The sequence below is a fragment of the Nelumbo nucifera genome, chromosome 3, assembly GCF_055504915.1.
Source record: "Nelumbo nucifera cultivar China Antique chromosome 3, China Antique-T2T, whole genome shotgun sequence".
NCBI classification, from domain to species: domain Eukaryota; kingdom Viridiplantae; phylum Streptophyta; class Magnoliopsida; order Proteales; family Nelumbonaceae; genus Nelumbo; species Nelumbo nucifera.
This window is the reverse complement of record NC_142651.1, coordinates 59,175,182-59,195,991: the sequence shown is the minus strand read 5'-3', so window position 1 is coordinate 59,195,991 and position 20,810 is coordinate 59,175,182.

Here is a 20,810-nt window from a genome sequence, read left to right as displayed (position 1 = left end):
GTTTAGCTTCATGCTAAATCGACGCACAATTTGGAAAACTGAATCTAAGTCTTGTATTAATTCCCGTGAGAATTGCGTCTTGACGACCATGTCGTCTACATAACACTCTACTTTCGTGCCAATTAAGGGTCGAAACAGTTTATTTACAAGTCTTTGGAAGGTCGCTCCAGCGTTCTTCAGTCCGAAGGGCATGACCTTGTAACAGTATTGGCCAAACTCGGTTATGAAGCTGGTTTTTTCCTCATCGGACTGGTCCATCTTGATTTGGTTATAACCCGAGTAGGCGTCCAAGAAGCTTAGCAGCTCATATCCCGAGGTCGCATCCACTAGGCGGTCGATCCTGGGGAGGGGGAAGCAGTCTTTTGGGCAAGCTCGGTTCAGGTTGGTGTAGTCGACGCACATGCGCCACCTGCCGTTTGCCTTTTTCACCAACACTGGGTTGGCCACCCAGCTCGGGTAATGAACTTCTCTTATGAAGTCTGTTGCGAGGAGCTTTTCGACCTCCTCGTCGACCGGTCTCCAGCGCTCTGGGGCTAAGTTGCGTTTCTTCTGTCTAACGGGTCTGACTACAGGGTCAGTGTTAAGTTTGTGAGTTATAAGGCCAGGGTCAATACCGGGCATGTCGGCTGCGGACCATGCAAAAATATCTAAATTTTGGAGTAAGAAGCTCACCAATTCAGTTCGTAGAGGTTCCTCGACGGAAGCACCGATCTGTATTGTTCGAGCCGGATCCGTAGCCGAGGTTGGTATTGCGACAGTCTCCTCTGTGGGCGAAGCTCGCTCCTCGCCCTGCTCCGTAGGCCGCTCCAGTTCGAGGTCGTCGGCCGCCTTGTTCTTTCCCTTAAGGGCGGCAACATAACACTTGCGGGACTCAAGCTGGTCGCCCCGCGCTACCCCCACACCGAAGTCGGTAGGGAACTTCATCGCCAGATAGTAGGTGGAGACCACTGCTCACAGAATATGCATAAATGGCCGTCCTATTATGGCATTGTATGGGGAGGGGGTCGCGACTACCAGGAAATCGTGGTTGAATCTGACTGCACAGGGCCATGTGCCGACTTCCACAGGTACTGTTATCTTCCCGAGGGGCCTGACTTCCTCTCCGCTGAAGCCTACTAGAGGGGTATTTGAGGGCTTTAGCTCGTGTCTCTGCAACTGTAGCTGCTCAAATGCTGACTTGAAGAGGATGTCTGCTGAGCTTTCCGAATCCACAAGCACGCGCTTGACTTCGAAGTCGCTGATCCTTAGTTTTATGACGAGCACGTCATCGTGAGGGTAGTGGACACCTCGCACATCGTCTTCCGTGAAGAAGATCGGTTCTTCCGTTTTTGGCCTCTTTGGAGGGTTCTGTTATTCTCGGGCTGCCTCACGAACTGACGTCTGGGCTGTTGCCGAAGTACATCCTGCCACCACCGAACCTCCCACTATCACATGGATGGTTCCTTGGACTGGCCTTTCTTCCGGAGGCTGTCGTAGCAACGCTTCGACTGGTTTGCCGCTGGATTCAGGGATATCCTTTCCGTGCTCCCATGTCGACCTGTCTTATTATTATTATCATACTGTACAAAATTTCTCAAGTATCCGCGACGGATGAGTCCCTTTATCTCGTCTCAGAGATTATTACACTGTTCGGTGCTATGACCGTGATGTTTGTGAAAACTACAATATAGATTTTTATTCCTCTCGTTTGGATTCCCCTTTAGACGAGGTGGCCACTTCACGTATGGGGCGTCCTTGATCGTCATCAAGATCTCAGTCCGCCTCGTGTTTAATGACGTGTAATCCGTCCAAACTGCTGAGGGAGCTCGGGACGACTGTCTCGGCTTCGCCTCTCGGGCTGGGTTTCTCCTGTCACTTGGGTTGGTGGGCTCACCTTCTCTTTTCCTTTTATCGACCCCGGCTTTGGTCCTTTGGTGATTTCTTCCTCTGTTCTCATGAACTTGTCCGCGAGTTTGAGGAATTCGGCCATGGTCGCGGGCTGGCTGGCTACCATGTGCCATTTGAATTCTTTGTGCATTACTCCTCTCTTGGCCGCGGTGAGCTGTACTGCGGGGTCTAATCGCGGTATTTGTAAGCATGCTTCATTGAACCGCTTGATGTAGCCCCGGATGGATTCTCCTTCTCTCTGGACTACCCCGAAGATGCTTTCCTCCGTTCTGGGGCACCGCTTGCTGGTGACAAAGTGTGCTGTGAAGACTTGCACGAACTGGGTCCAGCTTCTTATTGACCCTGGGGCTAGGTTCCTATACCAGGTGCGGGCCACCCCCCTGAAGGTGGTGGTGAAGGCTACGCACATGCATGATTCACTGGCCCTAGCGAGGTGCATTTGGGACTGGAAAGCATCGACGTGGTCGTTGGGGTCAAAGGACCCATCATACTTGTCCAAAGGTGGGAGCTTAAAGTCTCTGGGCATGGGGACTGCCAGGAGTTCTGATGTGAGGAGAGAAGGAACTGAGAGAATCGGGGCAGCTCTTACCTCGTCCGAGCTCGTCTCTTCCTTTCCTCTGAGCTTGGGCAAGATGCGGGTGGCAGTTCGGCGACTTTGCCGGCACCTTCGTTGAGTGGGCCTAGTACTAGCGCTGCTGGCCTCTGTGTTCCCGAGCTCGATGGGCCCGGAATTGGGGTAGTCTGCTACTAAGGCACTGAACCGGTTCTCCGTGAGCGGGAACTCGGGCCTGGAGCGCCGAGGTGCTGACCTCGCGGGCGAGGTTCCTATTCCGCCTGCGAGCTGCGAGGCGGGGGTGATTTTCCTTTCCCTTCGGCCTGGAGATGAGGCTTGACTGTTAGGGGGGTTTTGGAGCTGGGAGATTTCTCCCCGGTGAGGGCGTCCACCTTGAGGGGAGGCCTTAACCTGCTTCGGGGCTGGGTGCCTAGGTGGAAGCAGTGACTGGTTCAAGGGTAGTTGGGGGAACTGCTGTTGATAATGATGTTGGGAGAGATGGTGCAGTACTTGGTGCTGTTGGAGTTGATGTTGCTGGAATTGCTGCATTTGGGCCTGCATCGCCTGCATGCATTGCATCAGGTCGTCCAACTGGTTTGGGCGGGTCGCCAGGGGGACAGCAGTTGGTTCAGCAAAAGTTGTTTCGATAGGGAATGAAGGAGGGATGTTCATGGTAGGAGGGTTCACGGGCGCCACTGTTTGAGGCGCATCCAAGCTGGGGATCCCATCCACAGGAAGGGGGATGGTGAACTGTCCGATGCATACTACGGGGGCTTGGGGTCGTTCCCCGGTGGTGTTTGTCTCTGTGCCACGTCCGGCGTTGCTGGAGGAAGCTATGAGTGTTGGGGTTTCTGGAAGGAGGTTATGAGAGTTTTAGAGGGAGGCTTTTAGAAGCGATGTTCCCACAGACGGCGCCAATTGATGGTGCGCGATCCGGCTGGTCCTAGTTGTCAATGACCTGGCCTCTGAACGGAGCTACGGGAGCCTGAAACCAAGAGGGTGAAAAAGCTCCGGGGGAGACCCGGTGTGGAGGCTCCGAAGCTTAAGTTAGAATCCTTCAAAGGCAAGATGAAACCAGATAGCGCAGAGTTTGCATACCTTGTTCTTGGGGGGTCGGGAGCCTTTTATAACCACCTCGCGCACTCACTTCCAAGCTCTGTCAGATCGGGCATGATTATTTCTGAGTTCCTGCCAGTTCGGATGTCATCCCTTCTGGCTGGGCAGAATCGCCACTGCTCCCTTTGTCAGAGCCGTCTCTGCGACTGGTGACGATGGTGGCAGGTGGTGGTGGCAGGAGGCCGTTTGAAGTGCGACTGTCAAGCGTCAGATCCCAAGTCAGTCAGGTGCGCCGCCCTTGGATACGGACACCCTCGGTGTCAGGTGTGGTACATTCGGTCAGCTTGGCGTTTGGGAGGCGAAGTGCTGGAGTGGCGAGGCGAGGTGAAGTCTTGAGTTCGGATAGGGGAGTGCCTCGAACTGCCACGAGGTGGGCCAGTTCGGGTCACTGCCTGGTGAGGCTCGAGCTCTTTGTAAGGAGCTCGAGTCTCCTAGTAGGGAGCTCGGACTGCTGGTTCCTTTGACACCCGTGCCTTGGGTGCGCTATTTGTCCCGAGCTGTTTAATTTTTCCATGTGGAGTGATTGCGAGGTCGGGCCAAATCTCCCTTCATCACAAATAATAGACATTTTTCCAAAATTAAATTAGGAGAATGACTAATCAGCCCAGATTAAAATTTTATAGCCCTATAGGGGAAATGCATCCTGACCGTGAATTAATACCAAATTCACGGGCAGGATGTGGTTTATAGGGGGAAAGGGCTAGTAGTAAGGGGGCTGGAATTCAGAATTCTGCCTTGGATGTTTCAGTACTTCTTCGAATTAAATTTCTGATGTGGTGTTAATGTGGCGCAGTTTTTTGAGAAAACACATTGATACCAAATATTTACCAAGTATTAAAATTTATAATAGAAATACTAAATTTGATATTTCAATATTAAAATTTATATTTTAATATTAAAATAGAAATGACAATAATGCCAAACACAACCTTAAACCTCTATCGCAGATATTATAAAAATTTGAGAAGAGTCATCGAAGTTGAATTATGAATGAGAATGATCGAAGCAAGGAGTGAAAAGCAAAAGGGAATGGGTTAGAGAGGAAAATTTTTAAACCGGATCGGCCGAACTGGTCCATCCTGTGCGTCCAATTGGTATCGTCACTTATCTAGATCGGACCTTAATTGACTTGCCTGCCAGTATTCTGCTTTGACTCATGTTGGTTGAACCGACTGGCCCATCTCCAGTCGCTCTGATAACTTTATTTATTGGGTACGGTACAATTATTATAGAGCGCACTTACTATCTATAATCACTGTTAGAACATGTAGGGCACAGACAATTAATGTGGTCAACTTCAACCAACTATGATGACCACTAACAGTGGGTCCAGTGGGGCTAATCCTAGCCCGGGTCCGGATAAAAGCTGTCGTCAGTTGGCCTTACCGACCTAACCCGGAAAAGTGAGCCAGTGGGGCCGGCGAAAAACGCCTCTTTGTCCTTTATAAAACGATCGGACAGAATCGGAATCAGAAAAGGAGGATAAAAGGTTCGTGTCATGAGTCAAATCTGGCTTCTGAAAATGGGTTCACCTCACCCACCCGAACCGGATGGTTGTGACCATTAGATCAACAACTGTGGAAGAAAAGGTGGTGGATTACAAAAGTCAAAACTCCTATCGTCAACGACTCTAACCATTGATTCCATTTGAACGGTTAATAACTTGGTCAGACGATCACAAATATCATCTTAGGATGAACAATAATATAATATCATTTATGTTTGAAATATGTGTCCTGCACGGTTGGACTAAGTAAAATAACCAGCTCCTTAGAGCCTAGTCCCTAGGGTCCATAATTGCTGTGACCAAGGTCGTAGCAAAATCTTGCTGCTCACAATAAGACACGGACAGATCCAACATAGAAGTTACATGGCAAATCACTACGGAGTTTCCTCAAGAGGGTCCATATTTGCTGTGACCAAGGTCGTAGCAAAATCTTGCTGCTCACAATAAGACACGGACAGATCCAACATAAAAGTTAAATGGCAAATCACTAGGGAGTTTCCTCAAGCAAGTTCCGTCTCAGCAAAAATATATAATTTAAAATGATTGGACTGCCTGCTGTTTCATTGGGAAGCCCTGAATTTTGCTAAGACCATGGTTGCAGTAGGAGATGTGAACTTTTTTTTCCAAAGTCGATGATACATATTCTTTGACCGCTTCAACTTTATGCCTTGGTCCCTTGTCTAGGCGTTTATTAATTCAACTCAACTCACCTTTCATTTTTCTTCTTTTTTTCTTTATTATTATTATTATTATTTTGGTTTGAGAGAGGCCTACTTTTGCATATTTCTGGGCTTTTGTTAATTTGCTCCTTTTAATTGTAAGGGCGAACTTGTAAAAAAGGTGTTTGATTTGATAATGTATTTATTATACACTATAAATAAATAAATAAATAAATAATAATTAATTTATATTGCAAAGTTTTGTCAATGTTTTTGGTTGTTTTTGTGATTAGACTACCTGTATTTGGTAATTTGTCTTCATTGCATGGGGGGACAAATATTAATTGCCTTAAGGTTGAGGTGAAGAAAGCTATTTTGTCTTTCTTAACAGGTCTCCAAATGGAAAGAGAGAAGGTTTTGATGAAGGGTAATTTGATTCTCCAATAATATTATAATACGTGGCATTACATAACAGTTGGGTTATACCTCGGTATCTCGTAAGCAGACCATTTTGGATATTTTGCAATTGCATCAGTGATCTTGGCACTACCTCGATAGGCCGAACTGCGAACAATTAGGTAGGACCTCAGGTCGGTGTAAGAGGCAACCTACTTCCACCAAACTCCCTTGGCCCCAGTTAGCGGCATGCCCCAATCTTGCGAATAGCTAAGCAGGACCTCAATCGCCTCCAAATTCCCTGGGATCATGACATCACATTGGAAGAGTTGGTTATCATCCCACCTGTTTTGGACGGGATTGGATAAACATTACCTGTTTACACAAAATCCACTTCCAGCTGTGGGAACACCTTCGTATCAGATGGGCCGGAGATCTCGGACGCGTTTTATGAGGCTCACGGCTAGTTGCCTATATAAAGGCCTCACCTCCAATTTCATGAGGTATGTGCAACTTAACTCTCAAGCTCTCAAGCTCTTTTTCTCTTACTTTCTAGCTCTCAAAAACTCCAACTCGCTGACTTAAGTATCAGAGTGCTCACACTGAGTAAAAGTAGCTTGGGTATTCTAATCTTCTTCTTTCTTTGCAGCTCAACCAAGCAACTTACATAATCTGACGTCCGAGTTGTCCATTAGCAGGGAGCTACCAGATCGCGCACCATCAGGTTTGGATGGCCGTTATCTATCCATTCTCAATCCAAGACGAATTTGCAAAGAGAATGTGTGGTTCGCTTGAGTCATCGAAGCCATCACTAGCAAACAATATTTCCATTTTGGTCCAAGATGCATGCAGCCAACCCTATTTTAGGCGAGCTCTGGTTTTAAGCAAGTTTCATGTGAGCTTTGGAACATTGTTTTAGGTGAGCATATTGGTTTCAGGCGAGCTTCAGGAAAAGGGTAATATTTGATTTAAAAAAAATATATATATACGTCACACAGTGTCACATGCATACGGATTTTGATGGAACATTAATGGATGCTAACGACAGGGTTAGAGTTAGTTAATTGTTAGAAATAGTAAGAGTGGTTTAAGATAATAGTTAAACAATAAGGGTATAGTTTGTCAATTAGCTAAACAGTAAGGATACTTTAAGAAATTTGTCTTATATATTATATACATCAATAAATATATTATTAATAATGCAATTTACTGTTTGGTCTGATTTTTAAAATGGAATTTAATAGTGAACACCACACCCTACGTATAATGAATACCCCCTACATAAAACAGCTATCAAGTTCAGCTAAGTCAACACAAATGCACTTGGGTTTTTTCTCAAAAAACGGTGCCACATCGGCGCTAGTAAGTGTTTCGATTTTAACAGTCAAAACGCTTGTTTGGTTGGGCGTTATGTTTTTTCAGAAAAGAAACACCGGGAAAATGCCTTGCCAGCTGGAAAAATGTAAAACTTGCCTCCTGTGTGAAAATGTCCTACTTGACGTTAAGTTTTTGATGCAACACACTGTTGCTAACAATGGTGTGGTAAAGTGGCGTAGACATGGCAGTCATTCTCTAATGCCTTAACCAAACAAAAATGTTATTTAGTGTAATTGTTTCTGTTTAGGTGGTAGCAACACCACCACCAAACAAGGTACATGACTGTTTGTTTAGACAACGATATAGCATGGAAAACAACAAGGAAACGGCAATGGTATCCTGTAATTTAATTTTTTAATATGTTGGTTTACACTTAAACTAAAATGCATAACATTTGAAGTTAGTCAAATATGTTTTCCAGTCTTTATAGAGTTACTTTTATAACTTGAAATTGAATATCCATGGCAACACCTCTTTATATGAATTACACATTTGTTAATTTCATTAATCGTCAATATCAAAATTATCTTTTTCTGGCATATTAATGATCTTGGTTAAAACCAAATTAAACAAAGATTACAAACTCATTGATGTAAATTCTACCATAAGACAAAATAAATTCATTTTTGTTTTAATGAAAATTTAGTGTTACAAGGAAGCTGGACTAAATTCTTGAGGTATGGCACAAGACAAATAAAATTTTGTCTTTCAAAAAGCTACACTTTCCAGTCTTCAAATTATTATTATTAGAGAAAATTTCTGATCAGTACCCTATAATTTGGGCCTAGTGCCACTTTGGTTCCTGAACTTTAAAACGTGACAATTCAATATTCAAACCTTCAAAACGTGTCAATCCGGCATTTGTCATTAACCAGTCGTTAAGCAGCATTTGAAAAGACACAAATGCCCTTCGAGTGTCATCTTATTCTCTTTATCAACCCTCCAAATGTTGATAAAAAATGAACAGTCCCAAATCCTTGCCTCTTCTATTTAGGAAAGTTGGGGTCACCAGAATGCCCATTAAGATGTAACCCCAACTTTCTTGAATAGAAGAAGCAAGGATTTGGGACTTTCATTTTTTATCAGCGTTTGGATAGTTGATAAAGAAAATTAGAGGACACTCAAAGGGCATTTGCGTCTTTTCAAATGCCACTTAACGGCTGATTAACGGACTGGTTAATGGCAAGTACTGGATTGATACATTTTAAAATTTTGGGTACTGAATTGTTAAATTTTAAAGTTCGAAAATCAAAGTGGAACTAGGTCCAAAGTATAGTGTACTAATCAGGATTTATTATTATTATTATTATTATTATTATTATTTTGAAATTGTCAATACATTCCCTTTTACTAGTAGAAAAATGTAGGATTTTTTTCATAAAATTCATATAATATGCAAATCACGTTTTAATAGTTGATGCATGCAACATATGCTGAACTTCCATTCTATATTTTCAATGCATTAACTACACTTTCATTTTAATTTAAAATTTTACTTATTTTCTATTCTTGAAGCTCAGTATACACATACTATTTTTCATATAATACTTTTGTCATATTATATACAATTCTTTTAACCATTTTCAAACAACCATTGCACCTAATCTTCTTCATTCTTCTTTCCATCTGGATGTTATCTTCTTCCATCTCTCTCTCTCTCTCTCTCATCTTGGGAACAAATTAACATGATGTTTGGAATGGCTGCAACTTTTGGTGTTGCCTTTTGCATCCATCAGCAATATATAGAACACCTAAACATAAATGAAAGCTTAGTTTGGAAGGAGTACAAATACAAATATGTACAGTATAAATACATAGAAAATAATATAAAATATAAGGTTTTATGCTCTACATATTTGTATTTGTACTCCTTCCAAATGAAACAATTAGAGAGGGGTTTGGAGTATAGGCATATATTTCGGGAGGCGAATCATACTACTAATTGGCTGGCCCATGAAACTTCTACATCTGTGAACGGGCTTGTATCCTATTATCTTGCTGACCTGCCTTGGTCTCTGTCCTTTATTAGCACATCTTTTATATTGACAATGGCTCTAGTGTCGTGGCTATTTATTCTTTAGTGCCAACAAACCATGCAAGAAGCTATATAGGAGACTATTGTAAGTTTTTTTAAAACATAAATGCAAACTTCTAGAACCCATAACTTTGTGTTCAGATGTTTAATTGGGGTTATCTTTTTTTCTTACATATTGGATTAATTTTTTGATATTTACATGTTCCAAAGACGCTTTTTCCCACAATTTTTTGCTTGGCCTCAAATATTAATTTTTAATATAAAACTTAAAAATATGTCATAGGAGAATATAATTAGATATTTTAAATATATGTGTATCATGGATCAGTTGAACCTCTCATCCATAAACCTCTCCCTTTTTCGGGTCAATGTCTGGTCCAGTTCTCTAACATGACTTTTAATTTGATTGATTTTAGATGATAAATCTTGCACTTTGGTTAATTATAAATAATAAAACCGTGGTGTGTGTTTGCCTTAGTTTTTCGAACATGAATTGTTCTCACTCTCATTGTTCTCTGTTGTGAGAATTATTACTAATACTACGATATTGATGATGGGTACGTAGGTAGGGGAATAATTATATATCGAGTCTATTCCTTTAGGAGTAGGATGAGTTATTATGTTGGTAAGGTGGTGTGGAAGATGATGGCAATCATATAGGGGAATACTTAACATGTGCCAAACTGATTGATGGAGTTTCTCGTGCAAGCCCAACCATTGAATTTAAAGCTCCGCTGCAATCATTTTTGTAATTTTATTTCTGATATTTCTTTTACAAGATAAGCAACAGAAAAAAAAATAATAATTTCTTTTCTTTTTTACTTTTCTTTTGATCTTTTACTTTGTTTTCCTTTCTTCCAACCAAACACAGTGTACAGTGGAGATGAAAAGAAAAGAGAGAGGCTATGGATTGACTTGTAACCCGAGGTTTCTATTAAGGAGGCGTTCTTTTTTTGGATTTTGAGAGGGGGGAAAGTTGGTTAATGGGATTTTGTTTTCCACTGATCAAGAAATTCATGTTTTTTTTTTCAGATTTATGTAGGGATCAAGGAAAATTTATTTTCTAGGGTATACCCAAAGATCAAAGTATTGGTATTGGGTATCGGATAAATCAGATACTTCTAAGATTCTCTCTTGTTTCCATAGGCTCAAATTAGAAAATCATAAAGCATTCTTTATAAGATTGTTCTCTTCTTACTTTCTTTATGTGTTTGTGACGGCATAATGAGTTGTGTAAGGCATCAAATACACATTTGACATGGGTATTGAATTATTGATGCTTGAGGTGCACTTTACACTTTACATTTTACACTTGGGTAGGCTCAAGCTGAGCATTGCTAAAATTTGAGTGGGCTCAGGCCCAATGCAGTGTAATTCTTCAAGTTAGGTACCAAACATGCATCCATAGTAGACATTTTTAGGGTTGAAGAAGTTATTCAAGGTTGACTCTGCACAATCCTAATACTAGCCTAGATTCCTTGATTTGTACATGGTAGGGATTTCTAATTTATGTGTAAAGACTGAGTATTTTGCAAAGCTTGATCGAATTACAGAAAAGGATACTTTGTTGGTATTCCCCATTCCCTAGTTAGTTTACTAGTAACTAAAGTACCATCACTCTTTAGGGTTCTAACTTAATTTTAAGTTTGAATGGTTTTACCATTTTTAATTGAGGTTATAAAGACATAATCCAAACTCTTGGTGGATATAACCATGGTTTTAAAACTGTTGTTGACCCAGTGGTTGAACCATTGGATCAGTCAGCAAACTGCTGATTTGGACAGTAGATCCATTAATCTGTTTGACCTAAACAATGGTTTCTGAGTCATTTTTTATTTTTAAAGTTTTTAAAATCGTCATAGGCTGATCGTTTGGACCGAACAGTTAAATCATTTGACCCAGAAACCGGTTGCCAAATTAAGCAGTTTTATTTCTGGGTCAGTTTTTAAAACCCTGCTTATAATAGTTTTGTTTCTTGTATACCATCTTCTGATTAAATTATACTTTACCTTTTTTTTTAAAAAATTGCATATAATAGTTTAGACTAAAGTTGCTTCTCTACAAAATATTAAAAAAAAGTAGCAATTTCAATTATCACATTTGAGATTTTCATTTTAAATCCTTGAATAATTGTTTTGAACTCTTTTTTTTGTTGGCATTTCCTTGGCATTTGGAAATATGGTTTTCGAAACCGGACAGGAAAAACTGGGAATCGGTCATCTGACCAGTTCCATTTTTCCCCAAAATCGTTGATTTTGGTCAACAAACCACTAAACCGTTCAAACCGTTCAAACGGCTTTGACCATTTTTCAATTTTTTAATTTTTTAATTTTTTTGTCAGAACGGGCCAACTGTTTGGGTCGGACTGTTTGACCCGGTAACCGGACCCCTGACCGATTCGATCACTGGATCGGTTTTAAAAAACATGTTTGGAAATGAAGTGTAATTTTCCATATAAGCGTGCATTTTTCTTAGAGCTATAATGTGGGTCATGTTGTACTGAGCCCAATGCATGGAATGAGTCCAGGCTTGGGCTATGGGCCGGTACAATTTTCATTTTTTAACTGAAATTTAATGAAAATTTTAAAAAATAACACAATAGACAATAAATTGAAAAGAAATTAAAATTTTATTTCATATGAATTATAATGTATATAATTGATCATATATAAAATAATAAAATGAAAATTATTTTCGATACTTTGAACCTTGGTATTAGTGTGTACAAGATACACACGTATGGCAGCCTGGAGACTCACCCCAATGGTTGAGATATCACCATTAAGGCATTAACTATCCACGTACCAACCATAAAATGAACTGTCCAACTCCACCCTTAATTAGAATGTTCTAGGTTTACAAGGAACCGAGTCATCTAGATCTCATGTAACATCTAGATCTCAATTTATTAATCAAAAAAACTGTACTGATATACAAAATGGTTTTAAATGAGCACATGTAAATGATATCTCTAATAGTAAGATGGTGTTAGAATGAACCTGATGCTGGGATGCATAACGAATGGGAGGGAAAACTCAATGAAATAATAGGGCTTCTATCATGTTTTCAAAATGGAGGAAATACCCAAAAAAAATTCAAAACATTGGTTTGTCACAAAGAGAGAGAGAGAGGGAAGTAGTTATTGAATGAGTCTTTAAAAAAAGCCTTGAAATCTTGGCTTATTTTAAAAAAAAAAACGTATTTCCCATATAAGTGCTTATTTTGGGCTTATTCTCCAAATGCATATAATTACTTATTTTGGACTTTTTATACGGTCCCAACATTTAATAAGTACTTATTCAAATAATAAGTGCTCCCAAAGAAAGTATGTATTTGATTCCGTTTGCATCTATTGAGTAAACGTTTTGTACTTATGTGGCTGCAAAACTGAGAAAAACAATTAATGAGGGTGTTTATGACACATAGGCAAGTCCGAATCACCTGTCCACGAGAATTCTACCCACACCTACCCACAATACACTATCCCCGTGAATTGGGAACATCTCTCCCTGCATAATACTATGCAAAGGATGAGATGTTCTCCATGTGTGGATCTGATAAATGTGGATAGGAGATCCAGACTCTACATAGGCGCCATAAGGCACCACATCAAAAAAGGTGCCAATAAACGCTTACCCGTTGGGGAAAGCTCCAAAATGAAGCTTCCTGAAATGGGAGAGGCACATAGAAACCGATGTTTGCTTTTACAAACATCGATACGTATGGATGCAATTAATGAGGCCTTTGTTGATGGGGCACCTATGTGGCAGCATTTACTTAGTAAACGTAAACGGAACCAAACACCATCAAAGTCTAAATCTTAAGGGTTAGTGTACAATTAATCCCTTAGATTTTTTAGGAAACTCCAACTTGTTAAAATACCATTCAGACATCTGAATTTTTTAAATTTAGATACATGGCTTTTTATAAGAAGTTGTTGTTAAAGCCCACAACCTACTACCACCATTCAGACAAGTGGCATTCTCATTTTATAGAAAGTTAGACAGATGACAATTTTTGAGAGATTCCTAATAAAACCAACAACCCACTACTAGACTATAGCTCCCCACTTTTCACACACATGGCCTTCTCATTTTTCTAGAAAGCTAGACATGTGGCACTTTCTGATAAGTTGTTGCTAAAGCCTACAATCCACTACCACCATTTTCAATCCATTCCTAAAAAACATGCAAAAAATGCAAAAAATGCAAAAGTGGTTATCCACAACCACTTCTGCCTACATTTTATCAATCTCACTTAATCATTAATCCTCTATGTATCATGACAAAAATAAAATTATCCATATTCTAATAATTATTGAAAAACTATTTTTTGAAATTTTAATCATTAATTACAATATTAATAAATATAAATTTAATAGCATTGTTCCATAATATAAATTTAACATTACTTATTCCCCATACTTAGTACGGGATCATTCACTAGTGTTTAGTAAATACCATAGGAATTTATACTGCAAAGACTTTGAGAATACCCACTTGATTTATTACCACGTTCATGATGCCAATTGATTGGTTATAAGTATTGGAAATTTGGAATAAAGTTTTAAATTACAAATAAAAGGGAATAATTTCATTTGCACAAATTGATGGAATCAATTTCTTAAACTTGGAGATGAGCTAAAACTCTACCTCTCTGCGAGTGACAAGGTAGTCAGCTCGGTACTAATAAGAGAAGTAAACTAGGTCCAAAGGCAACCTACAATATCAGTAAGGTTTTGTTGGCAGCTGAGACTAGGTACCCCGACATCGAGAAGCTGGCCTTCGCACTAGTCGTTGCAGCTCGGAAGCTACGCCCCTACTTCCAAGCCCATACTATTGTCATACTAACTGATAGACTACCGAGGCACGTCCTATAGAAGCCTGAGGTCTTAGGGCGATTGACAAAATGGGCCATTGAGCTAAGTGAATATGACATCTGGTTTGAGCTGCACCTTGTGATCAAAGCATAGGTCTTGGCTGATTTTGTCGCTGAATGTATGTTTAGTGCACCAGCCCTTGAGGTGACTGAGCCGACCAATCCATCGGAGGCGTCAACCAGTGCGGCACCCATTCTGGCCAGGAAAACCTCAGCTTATTACCTCTCGATGGAATTTCTGACGAGGTACGGAGTGGGGGTAGTACAGGGTAAATAGCTGGAATCGTAGAAATGCTGCATTGTGGTACTAAAGGGCAAAGTGAAACTAGCAGATGACATTGAGATGGAGTCGCCTCTTGAACACATCGAAAAATGAGCTATACCAATGGAGGATATGGTCTAGGTTCCGGTTTCTAATACCAAGCCCATGAAGACTCTCCTGAATGGCGCTTTCCTAAACAAACCACTTCGGTTGTAACTAGTAAGTTTTTTACTTGAAGATTTAGATGTTTTTGCATGGTCGACAACAGAGATGCCCGACATTGACTCTAGCATAATTACTCATAAGCTTAATGTGGACCCTTTAGTCAAGCCAATCAGGCAAAGGAAGAGAAACCTTGCCCTAAAGAGGTGAAGGGTTGTAGATGAGGAGGTCGGGAAGATCCTTGCAGCAAACTTTGTTAGAGTGGTCTAGTACTCGAACTGGGTAGCAAATCCTGTGCTCATGAATAAAACCAACGGAAAGTGGTGCATGTGCGTCAACTACACCAACCTCAACAGAGCCTACCCAAAGGACAACTTCCCCCTTTTTCTAATAGACCACCTGGTAGACATGACCTCGGGGCACGAGTTGCTGAGCTGCATGGACACCTATTCGGGCTACAACCAAATCAGGATGAACTTAGTCGACCAAGAAAAAACCACTTTTGTAACTGAACTAGGGTTATACTATTACAAAGCCATGCCCTTTGGATTGAAAAACACAGGAGCAACCTTCCAGCGACTTGTAAATAAAGTTTTTGAGCCTTTAATAGGAAATAAAGTTGAATATTATGTAGATAACATGGTCGTGAAGACCTAGTTTTCCTCTTCTCTGATTGATGATTTAAATTGTGTTTTTCAATTTCTAAGAAAGTTTAACATAAAGTGAACAAGTGTGCCTTCACGGTCAGGTTGGGCAAATTCCTTAGTTACATAGTGAACCAACGTGGCATCAAAGCCAATCCAGATAAAATTCAAGCTATTTTAGATTTGAGACCACCCCAAATTATAAAATAAGTACAAAGGTTAATTGGCCGAATTGCTACCCTAAACCAATTTATGTCTAAGTCGACTGGTTGGTGTTTACCCTTTCTCAAGGCTATAAAAAAGAATGAAGACTTTGAGTGGTTCAAAGAGTGCCAGCTCACGTTCGATGATCTCAAAAGGTATCGAAGTTCACCCCTAGTATTGACCCGACATAAACCTTGAGATGAGCTAAAACTCTACCTCTCTGCGAGTGACAAGGTAGTCAACTCGGTATTAATAAGAGAAGTAAACTAGGTCCAAAGGCAACCTACAATATCAGTAAGGTTTTATTGGCAGCTGAGACTAGGTACCCCGACATCGAGAAGTTGGTCTTCACACTAGTCGTTGCAGCTCGGAAGCTACGCCCCTACTTCCAAGCCCATACTATTGTCATACTAATTGATAGACTACTGAGGCACGTCCTATAGAAGCCTGAGGTCTTAGGGCGATTGACAAAATGGGCCATTGAGCTAAGTGAATATGACATCTGGTTTGAGCTGCACCTAGTGATCAAAGCATAGGTCTTGGATGATTTTGTCCCTGAATATATGTTTAGTGCACCAGCCCTTGAGGTGACTGAGCCGACCAATCCATCAGAGGTGTCAACCAGTGCGGCACCCATTCTGGCCAAGAAAACCTCAGCTTAGAACGAGGAGCCCTGGATCCTCCATGTCGACAGCTCGTCTAATCAGCGAGGAAGTGGAGCTGGACTTATACTATATGGACCGAGCAAGGTGAAGTTGGAGTACACTCTCTGACTTAGATTCGAAGCATCGAACAACGAAGCAGAGTACGAGGCACTGATAGCTAGGTTAACGTTGGTGAAGGAGGTCGGTGTGAAGTATGTCATGGTATGTAGTGACTCTTGATTAGTCATGAACTAGGTGAATTGTAAGTACGAGGCTCGAGAACCTGCCATGATGGCTTATCTAGCCAATGTAAGGGAACTCTTGCTCGGCTTCCACTCTTGGTTTATTTAGCAAGTACCAAGATTGGAGAATGTTGAGGTCAATGCGCTTTCTAAGCTGGCCAGCACGAGCTATATCTTCATGTGGATGGTGTACATCGAAGACCTACCATGACCTAGCATTATCAGGAAAGCAAAAGAATCATACCTGTATTGCTAGTATAACCGAGTTGGGTTGACCCGCCTGCTGATTATCTTCTCCATGGGACCCTACTTGCAGAATGGAGTGCAGCTTGGAGGGTAGAGCATCAGTCAGCTCGCTATGTCATCATTGGTGGGTGGCTATATAGGCGATCCTTTTTGCTCCCCTACTTACACTGCTTGTGACCTTTAGAGACAAGCTAGGTGCTACACGAGATCCATGATGGTCTCTATGGAGAACACATAGGGGATAGGGCGCTCGCCCAAAAAGTGCTAAGGCAAGGATATTATTGGCCTACAATGAAGGCGGATGCATTCGTGCTCATTCAGAAGTGTGACAACTGCCAAAGGCACGCCATCCATCATCAGCCCACTACTAACATGAAGTATCGGACTAGCCCGTGGCCCTTTGCACAATGGGGGATAGAAATCTTCGGTGCATTACCATCTACAATCGGGCAGAGAAGATTCTTGGTCATAGCAGTTGACTATTTCACGAAGTGGGTGGAAGTTGAGCCATTGGTGAAAATCACAACCTGGAATGTATAGAATTTCTTATAGGGGAACATTGTATGCAGATTCAAACTCCCGAAGGTGTTGATACCCAATAACGGGAAGCAGTTCAAAGACATCAAGTTCTAGAATTGGTGTGTTGAGATGGTGATCTAGCAGAACTTCATGTCAGTGGCGCATCGACAAGGGAATGGTCAGGTCGAGGTGACGAACAGGGCGATCCTCCACGAACTCAAAGCTCGACTTTCATGAACAAAGGGTTTGTGGGTCGACGAGATGCCTAGTGTCCTATGGGCCTACTGAACTACCATCAAGATTACAATTGGAGAAACCTTGTTCAACCTAATGCATGGTACGGAGGCCACCATCCCAACTGATATCAAAGTACTGACCTTGCTGCTAAAGTCATACGATGATGAGGTGATTGACGATGAGTTAAGGACCAACCTTGACCTGATCAAAGAAGTATGTAAACCTTGCTTATACCTGAACTACGGCCTACCACTTCCGAGTTAGCGACCTCATACTTCGGAAAGTAATGGTACCTAAGCCGGGTGTAGTTAAGCTTGAACCAAATTGGAAGGGTCCCTATAAAGTACGACAGGTATTTGGTGATGGGATGTACGAGTTCAAGTCATAGGAAGGGTGGCAAGTGCCCGTGCTTAGAACATTGACAATCTAAGGAAGTACTACTTATGAGCTCAGGAGTTAGGCATCTGCCACATAAAAAATTTTCTAAGTACAAGTGACCACTCGCTTAGGTGAATTGGTCAAGCCACACGTCAATTAAATGATACATCGAAGATTGGACGATGAGTCACTCTAAGCCTAAGGGCCACGATGCCGAGCTATTAACAACCTCGGTGCCACGATAAAATAAGACCCAATCGCTTCTAAGCATATAGGCAGCGCGGGTAAACCTTATTTATGCCTTAATGGCGCATAGGCAGTTCGGATCATATACCTTATTGTGCTTGTTTGCTTTGGCTCACAGTTGCCTCGGGTTACCCCAAACCATGCCTAGTTGTTCTAGAAGTTGGGCACCTCGGGAGTAGGGTTGTTCACGGGTTGGGTTGGGTTGGTTTATTGAGATTTTTCCAACCGACCCGACTTGGTTGGGTCACCTGAAATTGAAACCAAAACCAACCCTGTTTTAAGCAAAACTGACCTAGTCGGTTTGAGTCGGGTTGGGTCGGTTTCGGCTCTAAGTTCAACCATGGTAATAAATTGGTAGATTGGAGAAAGAAGACTGAAATTTGATGTAAAAAAGGACACCTAATTCTATTAGAGAAAGAATTGGTAGGGGCGGACCAAGTTAGAATAGAAATTATCAAGAAAATAGAAAGTCAAACTCTTTAGAGAAAGAAGATTGAAATTTGTATATTTCAAGAAACATTCTAATTTATGTAAAAAAGGACACCTAATTCTAATTGTAATTGGTTGCTTATTTGGTGTAAAAGACCAAAAAAATTAGGATCCTTTGATTCTTTTCTTTAAACTTTTCCAAAAAAATTCCTTATCTAGTTGTCTTACAATACTTTCCATTAATGTCATTCCTAACTAGAAGACTAGAAATTAGGTTAGGTTGTAAATATGATAGAGACAACTTAGTTTAGTAGGAACTAAGTAGGTTGTAACTACTAACTAAGAACTAACTACTAACTACTAAGTCGGTTTGGTTCGGGTCGGTTTATGATTTTTTACAACCTGAAACCGACCGGTGCTGAAGAAAACCCAGCCGACTCGGGTTGGGTCGGTCCGGGTTGGTCGGTTTGGTCGGGTTGGGTCTTCTTATGAACAACCCTACTCGGGAGAACCTACACTAGGAATATTTTTATGAGGAAAATTGTCGTACGCGAGGTGGTCAAAAGAAGAGTTGTATTTCAGTACTTCAAAATGCGAGTTTGTACATAAAAAAACTACTAAATCGAGCTCTGAGGCTCGGTTATTGATGTTTATATAAGAAGGGGGGTCCAAGAAAAGAGGCAATGATCAATTGTCATGGGGCTCCTTGCCCTGTGTGTTTTAAATTATATATGATAAAATGGTTGTAAGTTTAATTAATGGCATAAACCTATAATTGGAATATAGAAAAAACCAATAGATTGGTAAAATAAAGGGTTCTTAGGTTCTCCCCCTTAGGTTTTGGTTTTCTTCTTCTACTCTTTTCAACCAAAACCCTGGCCACAAGTTGCCAGCTATTGTAGATCACCACCAATCGATGAATTGTTGAAACAACAATTATTGATTAACAACAGTTCATTGAATCTTTTATTGCCTCATTGGTTTGTTCTTCTCCAACTCCCCTATCCTACTCTCCTGTTTCCCTTTTCATCGAATCACTCATCTTTGGCCACTGGTGGTGTCATTGTCCTCCTTGCATCATCACCCCAAATGTTCTAACTATTTTTCTCCCCTACTTATAGTGTTTCACTTATTGACATCAATCCCATCTTTGCCGTTGTTGGTTGTTCAAGGTCAAGTGAGAGTCATGATACATGAGATTTGAGATTTTAGACCTCAATCTCATTTTTAATATGTTATGATTTTATATATTGTTTGGTTTGCATACAGAATACCATTGTCATTTATCAAATTATTCCTAAATTCTTAACTTGTTTAAATGATGTACAAGGTCTCAACTCTCAAGTTGAACATAGTGTTTTGCTATGAAAGTTTTAAATCTCTATCTTTAAGTTTTATTGTTATGTTTTGTTTCTTATTAGATTGAATACTTTTGATGTTTAATGACTAGTTTGTCTAATATTTTTGTTAATGTTCTACTTTAATCTAATATTTTTTTTTCTTAATGTTTTGATGTTTGATGTTTAATGTTCCATCTTTTATAGTCTGAATATGCTTTTATTCTCTATTTTCTCAAATATGTTTCTATTTTCTCAAAAAAACTAAACATGCTTGATTGTTATTTTTTTCTTATTAATATAAACTAGAGTATTTTGATAGTTAATTTTTTTTGGATTTATGGTTTCTATTAAATTGAATATATTTGCTATTTAATTCTCACATATTTTTTGATATTATTATTATGGTTTATATAATTAAATTATATTTATCCTTTTCTTTTAAGGAAAATGTCCTAGTTTGGTATGTTTGTGTTTATATTGAATCTCATGTTAATTATAAGAGTGTTTAGATATTAAGTGATTTTTATATACAATTTGTTTAACCTTTGGTTCTTTATTTATGCCATTGTTAACTGTTCACCAAGATTTCTCTAAATATGACCAAGCTAACTTCCTCTAAAAATGAATAAATTGTTGTAGCTATTGAGGATATGAATATTGATGATACAATTGATGCCTCTAAATCTACCTCAAGTTCTAACAAAAAGTGACTTCTATAGTGTGAAAGGAATTTGATTTAATAAAAAAATCATTTAGTGTTGAAGATGTTATTTGTAAGCATTGTTGCCAAGCATTTGTCTGGGGTAACAGAAGTGGCACAACTCATTTGAAAAACCATCTTTCAAGGTG